At 50.2% G+C, this 16,630-nt stretch overlaps 1 pseudogene; it reads right to left on the reverse strand.

Moving 5' to 3' along the window:
* LOC132583924 (mothers against decapentaplegic homolog 4-like) overlaps window positions 1-16,630 on the reverse strand; it is a 43,501-nt pseudogene that overhangs the window by 2,507 nt on the left and 24,364 nt on the right.

The following is a 16,630-nucleotide window of genomic DNA, read 5'->3' on the forward strand; positions in this document are numbered from 1 at the left end:
GAAAAGGTGTGCTGTCCCTTTAAATGTGATGGCCAGAACTCCCTTGGAGTTCCATTATGCTTGTTACGCCCTTGCTCCTGGCTCCGCCCCAATGTTTCCTGGCTCTACTCCCAAAGTCTGGCCCCACCCCCAAAGTCCCCAGATATTTCTTGAATTGGACTTGGCAACCCTACCTTAAATCCAGGGCTATTTTTGTAGCAGGAACTCCTTTGCATATTAGGCCACACCCCTGTGATGTAGCCAATCCTCCTGGAGCTTACGGGGCTCTTCGTACAGGGCCTACTGTAAGCTCCAGGGGGACTGGCTACACCACGGGGTGTGGCCTAATATGCAAAGGAGTTTCTGCTACAAACCCCCCCACCCCCCTGCTTAAATCCACATTGGACGCAACTGCCCAGACTTTTTGACAGCCGTGTTGGCCCACCATCCAGCAAAATGGGATCGCAGTTCATATGCTGGCAATACGAAAAGACGAACACTGCGACAGACAGGCCAGCAATGTTTAGTAAAACTTTGAAAGAGTCACGTAAAACTATCATATGCGTTATAAAGACGTACAACTTTACAACAATACGAGAAGGGTCCATATCACGGGCACCCGGATATAAGCTCATTTTGTCAATGACTTCCTCGGGAGTGTTTGCATTTCCTTCGAGGTTATCAGCCTCTTTTTGCAATTCGTAGTCCATGCTTTTTGCAGCGTCTTGACTTTTTTAAAGAAAACACTCCTCTTATCGGCACCACTCAAGTGTTTACATTTTTTTAATAGGATCAAGCCAGTCCTAAGCGTCTTCTCTAAAAGGTAAAGGTAGTCCCCTTTGTAAGCACCAGTTCTTTCCGACTCTGGGATGACATCCATCACAACATTTTCATAAGAACATAAGAGAAGCCATGTTGGATCAGGCCAGTGGCCATCCAGTCCAACACTCTGTGTCACATAAGAACATAAGAGAAGCCCTGTTGGATCAGGCCAGTGGCCCCTCCAGTCCAACACTCTGGGTCACACAGTGGCCATAAGAACGTAAGAGAAGCCGTGTTGGATCAGGCCGGTGGCCCCTCCAGTCCAACACTCTGGGTCACACAGTGGCCATAAGAACATAAGAGAAGCCATGTTGGATCAGGCCAATGGCCCATCAAGTCCAACACTCTGTGTCACACAGTGGCCATAAGAACATAAGAGAAGCCATGTTGGATCAGGCCAACGGCCCATCAAGTCCAACACTCTGTGTCACACAGTGGCAAAAAATTTTATATACACACACACACTGTGGCTAATAGCCACTGATGGACCTGTGCTCCATATTTTTATCTAAACCCTTCTTGAAGGTGGCTATACTTGTGGCCGCCACCACCTCCTGTGGCAGTGAATTCCACATGTTAATCACCCTTTGGGTGAAGAAGGGCTTCCTTTTATCCGTCTTAACCTGGCTGCTCAGCAATTTCATCGAATGCCCACGAGTTCTTGTATTGTGAGAAAGGGAGAAAAGGACTTTCGCGGTGGTTTGCCATTGCCTTCCCCAGTCATCTACGCTTCCACCCCAGCAAGCTGACTACTCATTTTATCTATCTCGGAAGGATGGAAGGCTGAGTCAACCTGAGCCGGCTACCTGAACCCGGCTTCTGCTGGGATCAAACTCGGGTCATGAGCAGAGAGCTCGGACTACAGTACTGCAGCTTTATCATTCTGTGCCACGGGGCTGCCCTAAACTTCTTCTCTAACCAGATGCAAAAGCCTTCTGGGATTTTGCTGGCAAAATGCTCTCTTCACTGTTTATAATCGGAGCAAGCCGTTCCTTTTTGATGACATTTCAAGCTCTCAATACATGTATACATTTGGGAGTCCTAAGCCTCTTCTCTTACCGGATGTACACGCTCTCTGGATTTTCTGGCTAAATGCTCTCTGTGATTTTTATATGTGGAGCAGTAAAGGTAAAGGCAGTCCCCTGTACAAGCGCCAGTTGTTTCCGACTCTGGGGTGGCGTCGCATCATGACGTTTTCACAGCAGACTTTTTTTATGGGGTGGTTAGCTGCGGCCCCGTGGTGCAGAGTGGTAAAGTAGCAGTACTACAGCACTGAGGTGTTTGAAATCTCTGCTCACGACCTGAGTACAATTCCAGCGGAAGCTGGATTCAGGTAGCCGGCCCAAGGTTGACTCAGCCTTCCATCCTTCCAAGGTCAGTAAAATGAGTCCCCAGCTTGCTGGGGGGAAAGCGTAGATGACTGGGGAAGGCAATGGCAAACCACCCCGTAAAAAGTCTGCCGTGAAAACGTTGTGAAAGCAACGTCACCCCAGAGTCGGAAAAGACTGGTGCTTGCACAGGGACCTTTCCTTTTCCTTTCCTTGCCGTTGCCTTCCCCAGTCCTCTACACTTCCCCCCCAGCAAGCCGGGGACTCATTTTACCGACCTCGGAAGGATGGAAGGCTGAGTCAACCTTGAGCCGGCTACCTGAACCCAGCTTCCACCGGGGATCGAACTCAGGTCGTGAGCAGAGAGCTCAGACTGCAGTGCTGCAGCTTTACCACTCTGCGCCGCAGAGCTCTTTCTCATATATGGAGCGAGCCATTCCTAATCGACAGCCTTCATGCTCTCAACACCAACGAAGTTTATAATTCTGGAGCAAGCCTGAACCTTTTTTTCTGACCCAACACAAAGACCTTCTGAATTCTCTCTAGCGGGGTCATGTCCCGCCTCCACCCAACACCTACCGACAGCCGGAGCGATGCCTCCCACCGAGCCGGGCCCGGGGATGTTCCCAGACACTGCCGCTGCCTGACGCCGCCGCTGCCTGAGCCGTGGCTGCCTGCTGGTGCATCTGGCGGTGGCACTGCCGCAGGTCAAACACCTGGGGGGAAAGAGGAAGAAGAAGATATTGGATTTATATCCCGCCCTCCACTCCGAAGAGTCTCAGAGTGGCTCGCAATCTCCTTTCCCTTCCTCCCCCACAACAGACACCCTGTGAGGTAGATGAAGATGTTGGATTTATATCCCGCCCTCCACTCCGAAGAGTCTCAGAGCGGCTCACATTCTCCTTTACCTTCCTCCCCCACAACAGACACCCTGTGAGGTAGATGAAGATATTGGATTTATATCCCGCCCTCCACTCCGACGAGTCTCAGAGCGGCTCACAATCTCCTTTCCCTTCCTCCCCCACAACAGACCCCCTGTGAGGTGGGTGGGGCTGAGAGGGCTCTCACAGCAGCTGCCCTTTCAAGGACAGAGTCTCAGAGTGGCTCACAATCTCCTTTCCCTTCCTCCCCCACAACAGACACCCTGTGAGGTAGATGAAGATATTGGATTTATATCCCGCCCTCCACTCCGACGAGTCTCAGAGCGGCTCACAATCTCCTTTCCCTTCCTCCCCCACAACAGACCCCCTGTGAGGTGGGTGGGGCTGAGAGGGCTCTCACAGCAGCTGCCCTTTCAAGGACAGAGTCTCAGAGTGGCTCACAATCTCCTTTCCCTTCCTCCCCCACAACAGACCCCCCTGTGAGGTGGGTGGGGCTGAGAGGGCTCTCACAGCAGCTGCCCTTTCAAGGACAGAGTCTCAGAGCGGCTCACAATCTCCTTTACCTTCCTCCCCACAACAAACACCCTGTGAGGTGGGTGGGGCTGAGAGGGCTCTCACAGCAGCTGCCCTTTCAAGGACAGAGTCTCAGAGTGGCTCACAATCTCCTTTCCCTTCCTCCCCACAACAGACACCCTGTGAGGTGGGTGGGGCTGGAGAGGGCTCTCACAGCAGCTGCCCTTTCAAGGACAACCTCTGCCAGAGCTATGGCTGACCCAAGGCCATTCCAGCAGGTGCAAGTGGAGGAGTGGGGAATCAAACCCAGTTCTCCCAGATAAGAGTCCGCGCACTTAACCACTACACCAGACTGGCTCTCCTTCAAAGAACAAAGAGGGAGTGGATCAGGACGCTCATCCCCATCAGCGGGAGTGTACCACCAGGACTACAAGAAGCCCCTTTGCAAGTGGGCCGGAGGCTTGTGGCAGATCCTCTGAATAGGCTTCCCCTCCCCCCACAGCCACCATGTACCTCTAGATCTCCGGCAGGACCTGCAGACAGGTCTGGTTTTAAAAATGTGTGTGTTCCTTTAAATTGGAGCAGGAAGCAGGAAGTTCTTCATGGGGAAGGGTTAGCAACAGCTGACCTCATCGGAGTGCAGCCCCTCCTTGTTTTGCTTTCGTTTCAGACAAGTGTGTGTGTGTGTGTAAAAGAGAGCAGCGTAACCCCTGTACTTTCCAAACCTCGTTTTGGAGGCACCAGAGACAGTTAAGTGTGTGTGTGAGTGAAAGAGAGAAAACGGTGGGAGGGAACTCTATTATTCCCTAAGGAGACTTATTCTCATAGGAAATAATGGAGAATTGATCCGTGGGTATCTGGGGCTCTGGGGGGGCTGTTTTTTGAGGTAGAAGCACCAAATTTGCAGCATAGCATCCAGTGCCTCTCCTCAAAATACCCCCCAAGTTTCAAAAAGATTGGACCAGGGGGTCCCATTCTATGAGCCCCCCAAAATGTGCCCCTATCCTTCATGATTTTCTATGGAGGGAAAGGATTTGAAAGACGTGCGGTCCTTTTAAATGTGATGGCCAGAACTCCCTTTTGGAGTTCAGTCGTGCTTGTCACACCCTTGCTTCTGGCTCCGCCCCCAATGTCTCCTGGCTCCACCCCCAAAGTCCCCAGATATTTCTTGAAGTGGACTTGGCAACCCTACCTCTGAATATAATTATTTACATAACTGAAGCGTAGCGTCTTACAGAACACAGCCATTTTGCATTTAAAAGGCGGTTCCTTATCTGTGTTCTCTCCTCCTTTTGGTTTTGGGCAAGGTGGGGGAGGCCTCAGATTCAGCAGGAGCTCACAGGAGCACAGCTCCCGAATCTTTCTTCTTATGTCTCCATAGGGTATAATGGAGTGCCAAATGGAAATTTCCCCCCCCCCTCTGCCCACTTTCTGATTTCCCCCCTGAAGTGAGAGGAAGGGCTTCAAACCAAGGAAATCCACTGCCCCCCTTCCTATCCCACTGGGGATTTTTGCTTTTCATCCCTGATTAATTTAATTGAATAAAGTGCTTATACTAAATATACCACATATGTTTTTCTCTAAGTCAGAACAGTAAATCTTAACTTGAACGGGGGAAAAAAATAAAAAAATCCCAAACTCAGCAATTTTTGTAGCTGAAAATGGAAGTTGTTCTACACTTACAAATGTTCTATAGCATCAAACTACTAAAGCTACAGGGCTTCTACTGTCCTGCCCCCACTGATGGACCTCCTGATGGCACCTGGGTTTTTTGGCCACTGTGTGACACAAAGTGTTGGACTGGGTGGGCCACTGGCCTGATCTAACATGGCTTCTCTAATGTTCTTAGCCACAGCATGTTGTTGGAACTCTTTGTCTGGGGCAGTGATACTCTGTATTCTTGGTGCCTGGGTGGGGGCACAATGGGAGGTCTTCTAGTGTCCTGGCCCCAGTGGCGGACCTCCTGACGGCACCTGGGTTTTTTGATCACTGTGTGACACAGAGTGTTGGGCTGGATGGGCCACTGACCTGATCCAACACAGCTTCTCTTATGTTATGTTCTTGGTGCTTGTGGGGGAGCAACAGAGGGAGGGCTTCTAGTGTCCTGGCCCCACTGATGGACCTCCTGAGGGCGCCTGATTTTTTTGGCCACTGTGTGATACAGAGTGTTGGACTGGATGGCCATTGGCCTGATCCGACATGGCTTCTCTTGTGTTCTTATGTTCTTTCTGAGAGTTCCCTGTCTTCCAATACAGGTGGTCGAGGAAAAAGGCTCTATCTCCCAGAGAAGCGGTGGATTCCTGCCTACCAAGCAACTGTTAACCGCACATAGGACATCCAGCAGTTTAAAAGAACTGCATGACTGGGGAAAAGAAGGCCCACTGGGGGAGAGGCAGCTCCTGCCAACTGCGGATGAGTATGCCTTGAATTCAGCAGGAGCTCACAGGAACCCAGCTCCTGAACCTTTCTGAGAGTTCCCCCTCTTCCTCCCCACCTACCTTGTCCATTGAATAGGAGGTGCAGCTGCATAACAATCCCTGGGTTAGGAGAGCTGGCAGCCAGCCAGCCACCAGGGGCTTTGCCACACCCCCAGCGGCACTCATTAACCCCAGGAGCAGCCCGTACCACCCTTTCTCCACTTCTTATGAGATTTTAGGCAGCGGGTGGCTTGCTGGCCTTTTGACTGGGGCCCGGAAGAGCCCCCGCCGAGCAAGGCCTACTTGGGTCTTATGGATCTCTAGCCAGCCCAAGCAGGCCTCGCTTGCCTGGGCTTTCCTTTCGTGCATTGGGTTGCTTTTGGTGGGGGGTGGCGGCATATGAGTTATGCTAATGAGCTATGCTAATGAGCTCCACCACCTATTTTTCTACAAAACAACTCCAGGAGAAAGGTATAGAAATGCTTAGGATCAGTGGACATCTCTCTGATGGCAGCTTCCACTGCGAATCCGTCTCTCTCTCTTTTTTTTTTTTGAAGGATGCACAGACTACTAAACAGAACAGCCCAGGCCACGGGTGGCCAAACTTGCTTAACGTAAGAGCCGCACGGAATAAACGTCGGATGCTTGAGAGCCGCAAGACATGAACGTCAGATGTTTGAGAGCCGCAAGCCTAGAAGGCGGGCAGAAAGGCAAATAGCCATCTAAGGCGAGGTAGAAAGAAAGCCACTTTAACTTTTAATTTTAAGAGAGAAATGCCTTCTCCAAGCCGGCTGATGGGGCGAGCCGCACAGTATGTGTGAAAGGGCCACATGTGGCTCCCCAGCCGCAGTTTGGCTACCCTGCCCCGGGTCAATCAAGTCCTCTGGTTTCCCGAAGCTGACTGTGTGGATTGCTGATTGACTGTCCTTAGCCTTCATCTCAAATTCACCCGACCTTTCTATCTGGCTGTGAACAGTGCTGATTGGTTGGTCCTTGTGACCAACGCTCCCCCTAAGCTGTGGAGCCTGGTGGCGAGCAAGAGTTCTGTTGTGTCCATTACTGACATTAAAGTTGTGAGCTGTTGCATAAATTAGCTGGCTCTGGAGCCATTTTTCCTGAGCTAAGACAAAAAAGGTGTGAGCCGAAGACTAAAGAACTGTGAGCTAGCTCACATTAACTCAGCTTAGAGGGAACACCGCTTGTGACAGTTACAAATCCACCCCGCCTCCGCATCTGGCTAGGCAGGATGCCGATTGGCGGGCCTTTCTTGCAACCGAGAAGCCCTCTCTGCCCAAAGAAACGCTGGATGGTTCTCACCCTCCCTTTTCAAACACATAAGGGCTTTTTTTTCCCTCTTAAAGGCACTGAATTCAGATTTAAATGACGAATGATAAGTGCCTGGGGTGGGGGGAATGTAAAACCAGGCAAAAGCCTGTCTGAAGCAATGGTGATGAGAATAAAAATCCATGCTGGAATCGCAGCCAGGTGGAGGAACAAAAGCAGGGGAAAGCGGAGCTCGCTCTGCAGTCGAAAAATCAACATTTGCTTCCAAGCATATGCTTGTCTGTGTCCGTTTTGGCTTTTCAGATATAGGGTTGTCAAGTCCCTCCGCTGGAAGTGACATCATTGGGCCGGAGACGCCATGCCAGGGACGATCTAGGGCTCGGGATAAAACTCTATGGTACCATAGAGTTTTACCACAATTCCTAGAGAGTCCCGGTGCGATGACATCACTTCCAGGTGACGTCATCACGCAGGGCGTGTCGTGCAGCCGGGCTCCCCCTGGTGACCTGCTCCAGCAGTGGGTTAGGGCCCTCTAGACTGGGGGATCCCCTGTCCCCGGTGGGAGCTTGGCAGCCCTCTTCAGATAGAAAGAGAAACAGGTTCCCGCCCAGGAGAGCTGAAGGTGTTTGTGCAACAATTTCTACCTTGCTGGCCAGGGAGGTTTTCCAAGCGTCCAAAGCACCACAAAATCCCATACAATCTAACTGGCCGGGGGGATGATGGGAAACAAGTGCACCTATCGGAAATGCAGCTTGACTCACTTCCTAGAGCCTGCTTTCTTAAGCCATTTGCACCGTGGGCATCTTTTCCGCTGCACCCTACGCTTGGAGACTCACGACTTCGCTTGCGCACTGATTAATGCGCTTCCATGCACTTTTTGTCCCTCTCCTAAAAGACTAGAACTGGAGGGCATCCAAGCTGAAGGCAGTAGATTCAGGATGGGTCAAAGGGAAATACTTCTTTACATGGAGGCTGCGATCCCGTACGCTAAACAATGCACTTTCCAACTGGATTTTGCCAGTTCACACAGAAAAATCCAGTTGAAAAGTGCATCGAACGTGGTTTGGAATTGCATTATTTAGCGTGCGTGAAATCACAGCCAGAGAGTGATTAAAATCGGGAATTCCCTGCCAGTGGATGTACCCAGGGCTTTTTCTTGTAGCAGGAACTCCTTTGCATATAAGGCCACACCCTGCTGATGTAGCCAATCCTCCAAGAGCAAAACACAGCTCTTAGGACAGGGCCTACCATAAGCTCCAGGAGGATTGGCTACATCAGGGTGTGTGGCCTAATATGCAAAGGAGCTCCTGATAGAATTCCACCCCTGTAGCCAATCCTCCAAGAGCTTTCAGGGCTCTTCGTACAGGGCCTATTGTAAGCTCCAGGAGGATTGGCTGCATCAGGGGTGTCTGGCCTAATATGCAAAGGAGCTCCTTCTAGAATTCCACCCCTGTAGCCAATCCTCCAAGAGCTTGCAGGGCTCTTCGTACAGGGCCTACTGTCAGCTCCAGGAGGATTGGCTGCATCAGGGTGTGTGGCCTAATATGCAAAGGAGCTCCTTCTAGAATTCCACCCCTGTAGCCAATCCTCCAAGAGCTTGCAGGGCTCTTCGTACAGGGCCTACTGTCAGCTCCAGGAGGATTGGCTGCATCAGGGGTGTCTGGCCTAATATGCAAAGGAGCTCCTTCTAGAATTCCACCCCTGTAGCCAATCCTCCAAGAGCTTGCAGGGCTCTTCGTACAGGGCCTACTGTCAGCTCCAGGAGGATTGGCTGCATCAGGGGTGTCTGGCCTAATATGCAAAGGAGCTCCTTCTAGAATTCCACCCCTGTAGCCAATCCTCCAAGAGCTTGCAGGGCTCTTAGCACAGGGCCTACTGTCAGCTTCAGGAGAGTGGCTACAGCAGGGTGTGTGGCCTAATATGCAAAGGAGCTCCTGCTACAAATGGATGTCGTGATGGCCACAGGCGTAGACATCCAGGAGGGCTCTTCTTAGTCATTTACAAGCGGATTTCACTGTTTCTTACAGTAAAACCCAGTTGCAAGAGCATTGAAAGTGGATTATTTGCCATGTGTGAAAGCACCAGGCTGCTAACGGCTAGGCTACAAGCATGCACGTGTAGTGGACTTTTTTGAGCAGGAACACCCAGGAATGCAGTTCCGGCTGGCTTGGCATAAGGGGGTGTGGGCTAACATGCAAATGAGTTCCTGCTGAACCTTGTGTGCAACAATGGCGGCACCAGGGGATGTGGCCTAATATGCAAATGTTTTCCTGCTGGGCCTTTTCTTTTTAAAAAGTGCCCTGGACTAGATAGAGGAAGAAGACTGCAGATTTATACCCCGCCCTTCTCTCTGAATCAGAGACTCAGAGCGGCTCACAATCTCCTTTATCTTCCTCCCCCACAACAGACACTCTGTGAAGTGGGTGGGGCTAAGAGGGCTCTCACAGCAGCTGCCCTTTTGAGAACCACTCCTACGAGAGCTGTGGCTGACCCAAGGCCATTCCAGCAGCTGCAAGTGGAGGAGTGGGGAATCAAACCCGGTTCTCCCAGAGAAGAGTCCACTTACAATCTTTTTTACCTTCCCACCCCCACAACAGACACCTTGTGAGGTAGGTGGGGCTGAGAGAGCTCTGACAGAAGCTGCCCTTTCAAGGACAACCTCTGCCAGAAATATGGCTGACTCAAGACCATGCTAGCAGGTGCAAGTGGAGGAGTGGGGAATCAAACCCGGTTCTCCCAGATAAGAGTCCACTTACAATCTCCTTTACCTTCCCACCCCCACAACAGACACCTTGTGAGGTAGGTGGGGCTGAGAGAGCTCTGACAGAAGCTGCCCTTTCAAGGACAACTCCTATGGCTGACCCCAGGCCATTCCAGCAGCTGCAAGTGGAGGAGTGGGGAATCAATCCCGGTTCTCCCAGATAAGAGTCCACAGACTTCACCACTGCACCAAACTGGCTCTCACCAGCTGTACCATTTTGTTGCAGCTGGTGCTTTCTAGTGCACTGAAAAGCTGCCGTTCTCACCTTGATGTAAGCGCCGGGGTAAATCTTATGCACGGCGTCACCTGGAGCACGGCCAGCTTCCCGGTCCAGGTAGTAGCTCTGCACAAAGACCGCGTGGTCGCTCAGGCACCGCATCCAGACGTCCCCTTCCCCGCGGCACTGGAGCTGAACCCCTTTCCCGATGTGCAGTCTGCAAGAAGGCAAGAGTTGAGTGCAAGAGACCCGCTGCCTTGCTACTGCGGCGTTGACTGAAGGACTTAGGCAATGTATTCTGATAACCGCACCTCAGAAAGGATATTATAGCATTGGAAAAAGTTCAGAAAAGGGCAACTAGAATGATTAAAGGGTTGGAACCCTTTTCCCTATGAAGAAAGGTTAAAACGCTTGGGGCTCTTTAGCTTGGAGAAACGTCGAATACGGGGTGACACGATAGAGGTTTACAAGATTATGCATTGGATGGAGAAAGCAGAGAAAAGTACTTTTCTCCCTTTCTAGAAGTACTTTTCTCCCTTTCTCACAATACAAGAACTCGTGGGCATTCGATGAAATTGCTGACCAGTAGGGTTAAAATGGATCAAAGGGAGTCCTTCTTCACCCAAAGGCTGATTAACATGTGGAATTCACTGCCACAGGAAGTGGCGGCGGCTACAAGCATAGCCAGCTTCAAGAGGGGACTGGATAAAAATATGGAGCAGAGGTCCATCAGCGGCTATTAGCCACAGCATTTTATTGGAACTATCTGGGGCAGTGATGCTCTGTGTTCTTGGTGCTTGAGGGGGGCGCAAAGTGGAAGGTCTTCTAGCCCCACTTGTGAACCTCCTGATGGCACTTGAATTTTTTGGCCATTGTGTGACATAAAATGTTGGACTGGATGGGCCATTGGCCTGATCCAACACGGCTTCTCTTATGCTCTTATGTTCTTATCTCCCCCTCCAAAAGCACACGTTTGCTTACAATAGAATCAATGGGAATCTTGGGGGCAAATTGGGCTTCCCTTCGTATAGTCCAGGGGTGGCCAAAGTGTGGCTCAGGGGCCACATGTGGCTCTTTCACAATATTATAAGAACATAAGAGAAGCCATGTTGGATCAGGCCACTTTTGAAACTTGGAGGGTGTTTTGAGGAGAGGCGCTAGACGCTATGCTGCAAATTTGGTGCCTCTGCCTCGAAAAACAGCCTCCCCACGCCGAGCTCCAGAGACCCCCAGATCAATTCACCATTCTACCTTATGGGAATCTGTCTCCATAGGGAATAATGGAGTTCCCCGCAGATATTTCCTTCCCCCCCCGCCCCCTGCTTTCTGACGACCCTGAAGTGGGAGGAGGGCCTCCAAACTGGGGGATCCCCTGCCCCCACTTGAGGATTGAAAATCCAAAAACTGTGCTAAATTAACAAATACAATACAACAAGCAATCTCACATTTATAAATACCAATTTTACATAACAATCATAATACTCATAATAGGGTGAAGCACAAAACTCGCAACTAGCATATACAAACAGTAACAACATTGAATTCACTGGCATAAAAGTCCACGCAGTCATTGGCTACAAAAAGTGCTAGTGCAAAAAGTGCTTGTCCCAATAAAGTGCTGAATAAGCAATAACAAAATCCAATACTTGTATATTGCAGCTCTTGTAGGCTCCCCACGGCCGTACGGACTGTATGGACTTTTGTGCCGATGAATTTATCCATGATTGTCCTGTGTAGGGTTGCCAAGTCCAATTCAAGAAATATCTGGGGACTTTGGGGGTGGAGTCAAGAGACATTGAGGGTGGAGCCAGAAGCAAGGGTGTGACAAGCATCTTTGAACTCCAAAGGGAGTTCTGTCCATCACTTTTAAAGGGACGGCACACCTTTTAAATGCCTTCCTTCCATAGGAAATAATGAATAGGGCACCTTGTTTGGGGGCACATAGAATTGGACCCCCTGGTTCAATCTTTTTGAAACTGGGAGGGTATTTTGGGGAGAGGCACCAGATGCTATGCTGCAAATTTGGTGCCTCTATCTAAAAAAAACAGCCCCCCCCCCCACAGCCCCTGATACCCGCAGATCAATTCTCCATTATTTCCTATGGGAATACATCTACATAGGGAATAATAGAAGAAGAAGATGAAGATATTGGATTTATATCCCGCCCTCCACTCCAAAGAGTCTCAGAGCGGCTCACAATCTCCTTTACCTTCCTCCCCCACAACAGACACCCTGTGAGGTGGGTGGGGCTGAGAGAGCTCTCCCAGAAGCTGCCCTTTCAAGGACAACTCCTACTAGAGCTATGGCTGACCCAAGGCCATGCTAGCAGGTGCAAGTGGAGGAGTGGGGAATCAAACCCGGTTCTCCCAGATAAGAGTCTGCACACTTAACCACTACACCAAACTGGCTCTCTACACCAAAATAGAGTTCCCAGCAGACATTTCCCTCCCTTCCCCCCGCTCTCTGATGACCCTGAAGCGGGGGGAGGGCCTCCAAACCAGGGGATCCCCTGCCCCCACCTGGGGATTGGCAACTCTAGTCCTGTGTATCTTTGGGTTCCCACCTGGGGATTGGCGACCCTACTTTGTGGTCTTTCTCTAGAACTACAGCTCCTATGATTCCTTCGTTGAAATAAATCATTTGGAAACTGGTTATGCATTTACAGAGCGCGTATTCCTTTTCTGCATGGTGCATGCACAAACCAGCACGCTACTGGACGCATTCCCTCACCTGGCACGCTCGCTGGCATCTGTCCGGTGAACATTTGAAAGCTGCCCCAGGCAGAAACGGTCGCCCCCCGATGGGTCCACGTAGCCGTCCACGGTCACCACCGGGCAGTTGGCGGGCACCTTGAAGATTTCGCCCACCTGCACGTCCATCTCAAAGTAGGCAATGGAGCACCAGAATTCAGGGCCTGCGGGGAGGCGAGAGTTAAAATTCCAGGAGGGCCTGGTCCTAAAAGGAAAGCGAGGGCGAGTAAGGGAGGGAGGTGAGGGCGAGTGAGGGAGGCGTCCGCTTACCAGGGTGGCTGGAAACCGGATGCTGGTAAGGAGCAGAGCTGTGGTGGGTGGGCCCTGAATACCAAAGACAAGACACGGGGGTCAGGGGTCACACGTGGCACTGGGGCGCAGCAACACACGTGGGCCGGCTGAGAAGGAAACATTAGGATTTATGGAACATATCTGAATTTTCAGTTGAAGAGGGACCGGGACAGCAATGTCAAATAAGGAAGCATCACAAGAAGGTTTCTTTACAAGGAAGGGGATCATCCCTATGCATGGGTCTAAAAATGAAGGGTGGGTCCCTTTTCTTCTGGTTTCCTCATGGGCTGTTTTGTAACTAGGGTTGCAAATTCCCAGGTGGGCAAAATGGAAACAGCAGTGTACTGATTGATAACACCTGAAATAAACCACTGCGTTACTTAAATATTGCAAATGAACGCTCCACAAATATTAAAAAAGGTAAAGGCAGTTCCCTGTGCAAGCACCGGTCATTTTCAACTCTGGGGTGACGTTGTTTTCACGGCAGACTTTTAACGGGGTGGTTTGCCATTGCCTTCCCCAGTCATCTACGCTTTCCCCCCAGTAAGCTGGGTACACATTTTACCGACCTCAGAAGGATGGAAGGCTAAGTCAACCTGGAGCCAGCTACCTGAACCCAGCTTCCGCTGGGATTGAACTCAGGTCGTGAGCAACTGCTGTACTGCAACTTTACCACTCTGCGCCACGGGGCTCTTTCCACAAAGAGAGCCAGTATGGTGTAGTGGTTAAGTGTGCGGACTCTTATCTAGGATAACCGGGTTTGATTCCCCACTCTTCCACTTTCAGCTGCTGGAATGGCCTTGGGTTAGCCATTAGCTCTGGCAGAGGTTGTCCTTGAAAGGGCAGCTGCTGTGAGAGCCCTCTCAGCCCTACCCACCTCACAGGGTGTCTGTTGTAGGGGGGAGAAGATATAGGAGATTGTGAGCCGCTCTGAGACTCTTCGGAGTGGAGGGCGGGATATAAATCCAATATCTTCATCTACCTCACAGGGTGTCTGTTGTGGGGGAGGAAAGTAAAGGAGATTGTGAGCCGCTCTGAGACTCTTTGGAGTGGAGGGAGGGATATAAATCCAATATCTTCATCTACCTCACAGGGTGTCTGTTGTGGGGGAGGAAGGGAAAGGAGATTGTGAGCCGCTCTGAGACTCTTCGGAGTGGAGGGCGGGATATAAATCCAATATCTTCATTTACCTCACAGGGTATCTGTTGTGGGGGAGGAAGGTAAAGGAGATTGTGAGCCGCTCTGAGACTCTTCGGAGTGGAGGGCGGGATATAAATCCAATATCTTCATTTACCTCACAGGGTGTCTGTTGTGGGGAAGGAAGGTAAAGGAGATTGTGAGCTGCTCTGAGACTCTTCGGAGTGGAGTGCGGGATATAAATCCAATATCTTCATCTACCTCACAGGGTGTCTGTTGTGGGGGAGGAAGGGAAAGGAGATTGTGAGCCGCTCTGAGACTCTTCGGAGTGGAGGGCGGGATATAAATCCAATATCTTCATCTACCTCACAGGGTGTCTGTTGTGGGGGAGGAAGGTAAAGGAGTTTGTGAGCCGCTCTGAGACTCTTCGGAGTGGAGGGCGGGATATAAATCCAATATCTTCATCTACCTCACAGGGTGTCTGTTGTGGGGGAGGAAGGTAAAGGAGATTGTGAGCTGCTCTGAGACTCTTCAGAGTGGAGGGCGGGATATAAATCCAATATCTTCATCTACCTCACAGGGTGTTTGTTGTGGGGGAGGAAGGGGAAGGAGATTGTGAGCCGCTCTGAGACTCTTCGGAGTGGAGGGCGGGATATAAATCCAATATCTTCATCTACCTCGCAGGGTGTCTGTTGTGGGGGAGGAAGGGAAAGGAGATTGTGAGCCGCTCTGAGACTCTTCGGAGTGGAGGGCGGGATATAAATCCAATATCATCATCATCATCATCATCATCATCATCATCATCATCATCATCATCATCATCATCATCATCATCATCATCACTTATATCTTATTCATATATTCTCACTCATCTCTCATAAACCAAAATTCATTCAAATGTCCACGAATACAGCACAGCTCAAAATACAAATTAAGTTCCAATGGCTGAGAAGGTACCACAGTCCACTGTATAGTTCCTTCCATTGATAGACATGGGCAGTACCAATAAATGTGCTACCCAAGAAGTAGCACATTTATTGGTACTGTCCACGTTTATTAACTAAAGGAATTAATACAGTGGACTGTAGTACCTTCTCAGCAATTGCAGCTTAATCTGTATTTTGTGCTGTGCTGTATTCATGGACATTTGAATGAATTTTGGTTTATGAGAGATGAGTGAGAATATATGAATGAGACAGAAGTCATATTTGTGGGGCATTCATTTGAACATAAGAACGTAAGAACATAAGAGAAGCCATGTTGGATCAGGCCAACGGCCCATCCAGTCCAACACTCTGTGTCACACAGTGGCCATAAGAACATAAGAGAAGCCATGTTGGATCAGGCCACTGGCCCATCCAGTCCATCACTCTGTGTCACACAGTGGCCATAAGAACATAAGAGAAGCCGTGTTGGATCAGGCCAACGGCCCATCCAGTCCAACACTCTGTGTCACACAGTGGCCATAAGAACATAAGAGAAACCCTGTTGGATCAGGCCAGTGGCCCATCCAGCCCAACACTCTGTGTCACACAGTGGCAAAATATTTTATATATACACACACACTGTGTGTGAATTTTGAAGATATTGAATTTGCAATATTTAAGTAACGCCGTGGTTTATTTCAGGTGTTATCAATCCCCAGCTGGGGGCAGGGGATCCCCTGGTTTGGAGCCCCTCCCCCCACTTCAGGGTAATCAGAAAGTGGGGACGGGGAGACGGAAATGTCTCCTAGACACTCTATTATTCTCTAGAGAAACTGATTCTCATAGGGAATAATGGAGAATGGATCTGAGAGTATTTGGGACTCGGGGGGGGGGCTATGTTTTGAGGTAGAGGCACCAAATTTTCAGCATAGCATCCAGTGCCTCTCCCCAAAACACCCTCCAAGTTTCAAAAGGATTGGACCAGGGGGTCCAATTCTGTGAACCCCCAAAAAGATGCCCCTATGCTTCATTATTTCTTATGGAGGGAAGGCGTTTAAAAGGTGTGCTGTCCCTTTAAATGTGATGGCCAGAACTCCCTTCGGAGTTCAATTATGCTTGTCACAACCTTGCTCCTGACTCCACCCCCAAAGTCTCCTGGCTCCACCCCCAAAGTCCCCTGGCTCCACCCTCAAAGTCCCCAGATATTTCTTGAATTGGACTTGGCAGCCCTAAGGGATTGGGACTGAAATATCCGATGAGGGGGCATCACACGAAGTTCTGAGGAGTAAAATAAAAACATTAATTAAAAAAAAGGAAGGCTGCT

Source organism: Heteronotia binoei, chromosome 1 (genome assembly GCF_032191835.1).
Source record: "Heteronotia binoei isolate CCM8104 ecotype False Entrance Well chromosome 1, APGP_CSIRO_Hbin_v1, whole genome shotgun sequence".
In the NCBI taxonomy this organism is placed as follows: Eukaryota; Metazoa; Chordata; class Lepidosauria; order Squamata; family Gekkonidae; genus Heteronotia; species Heteronotia binoei.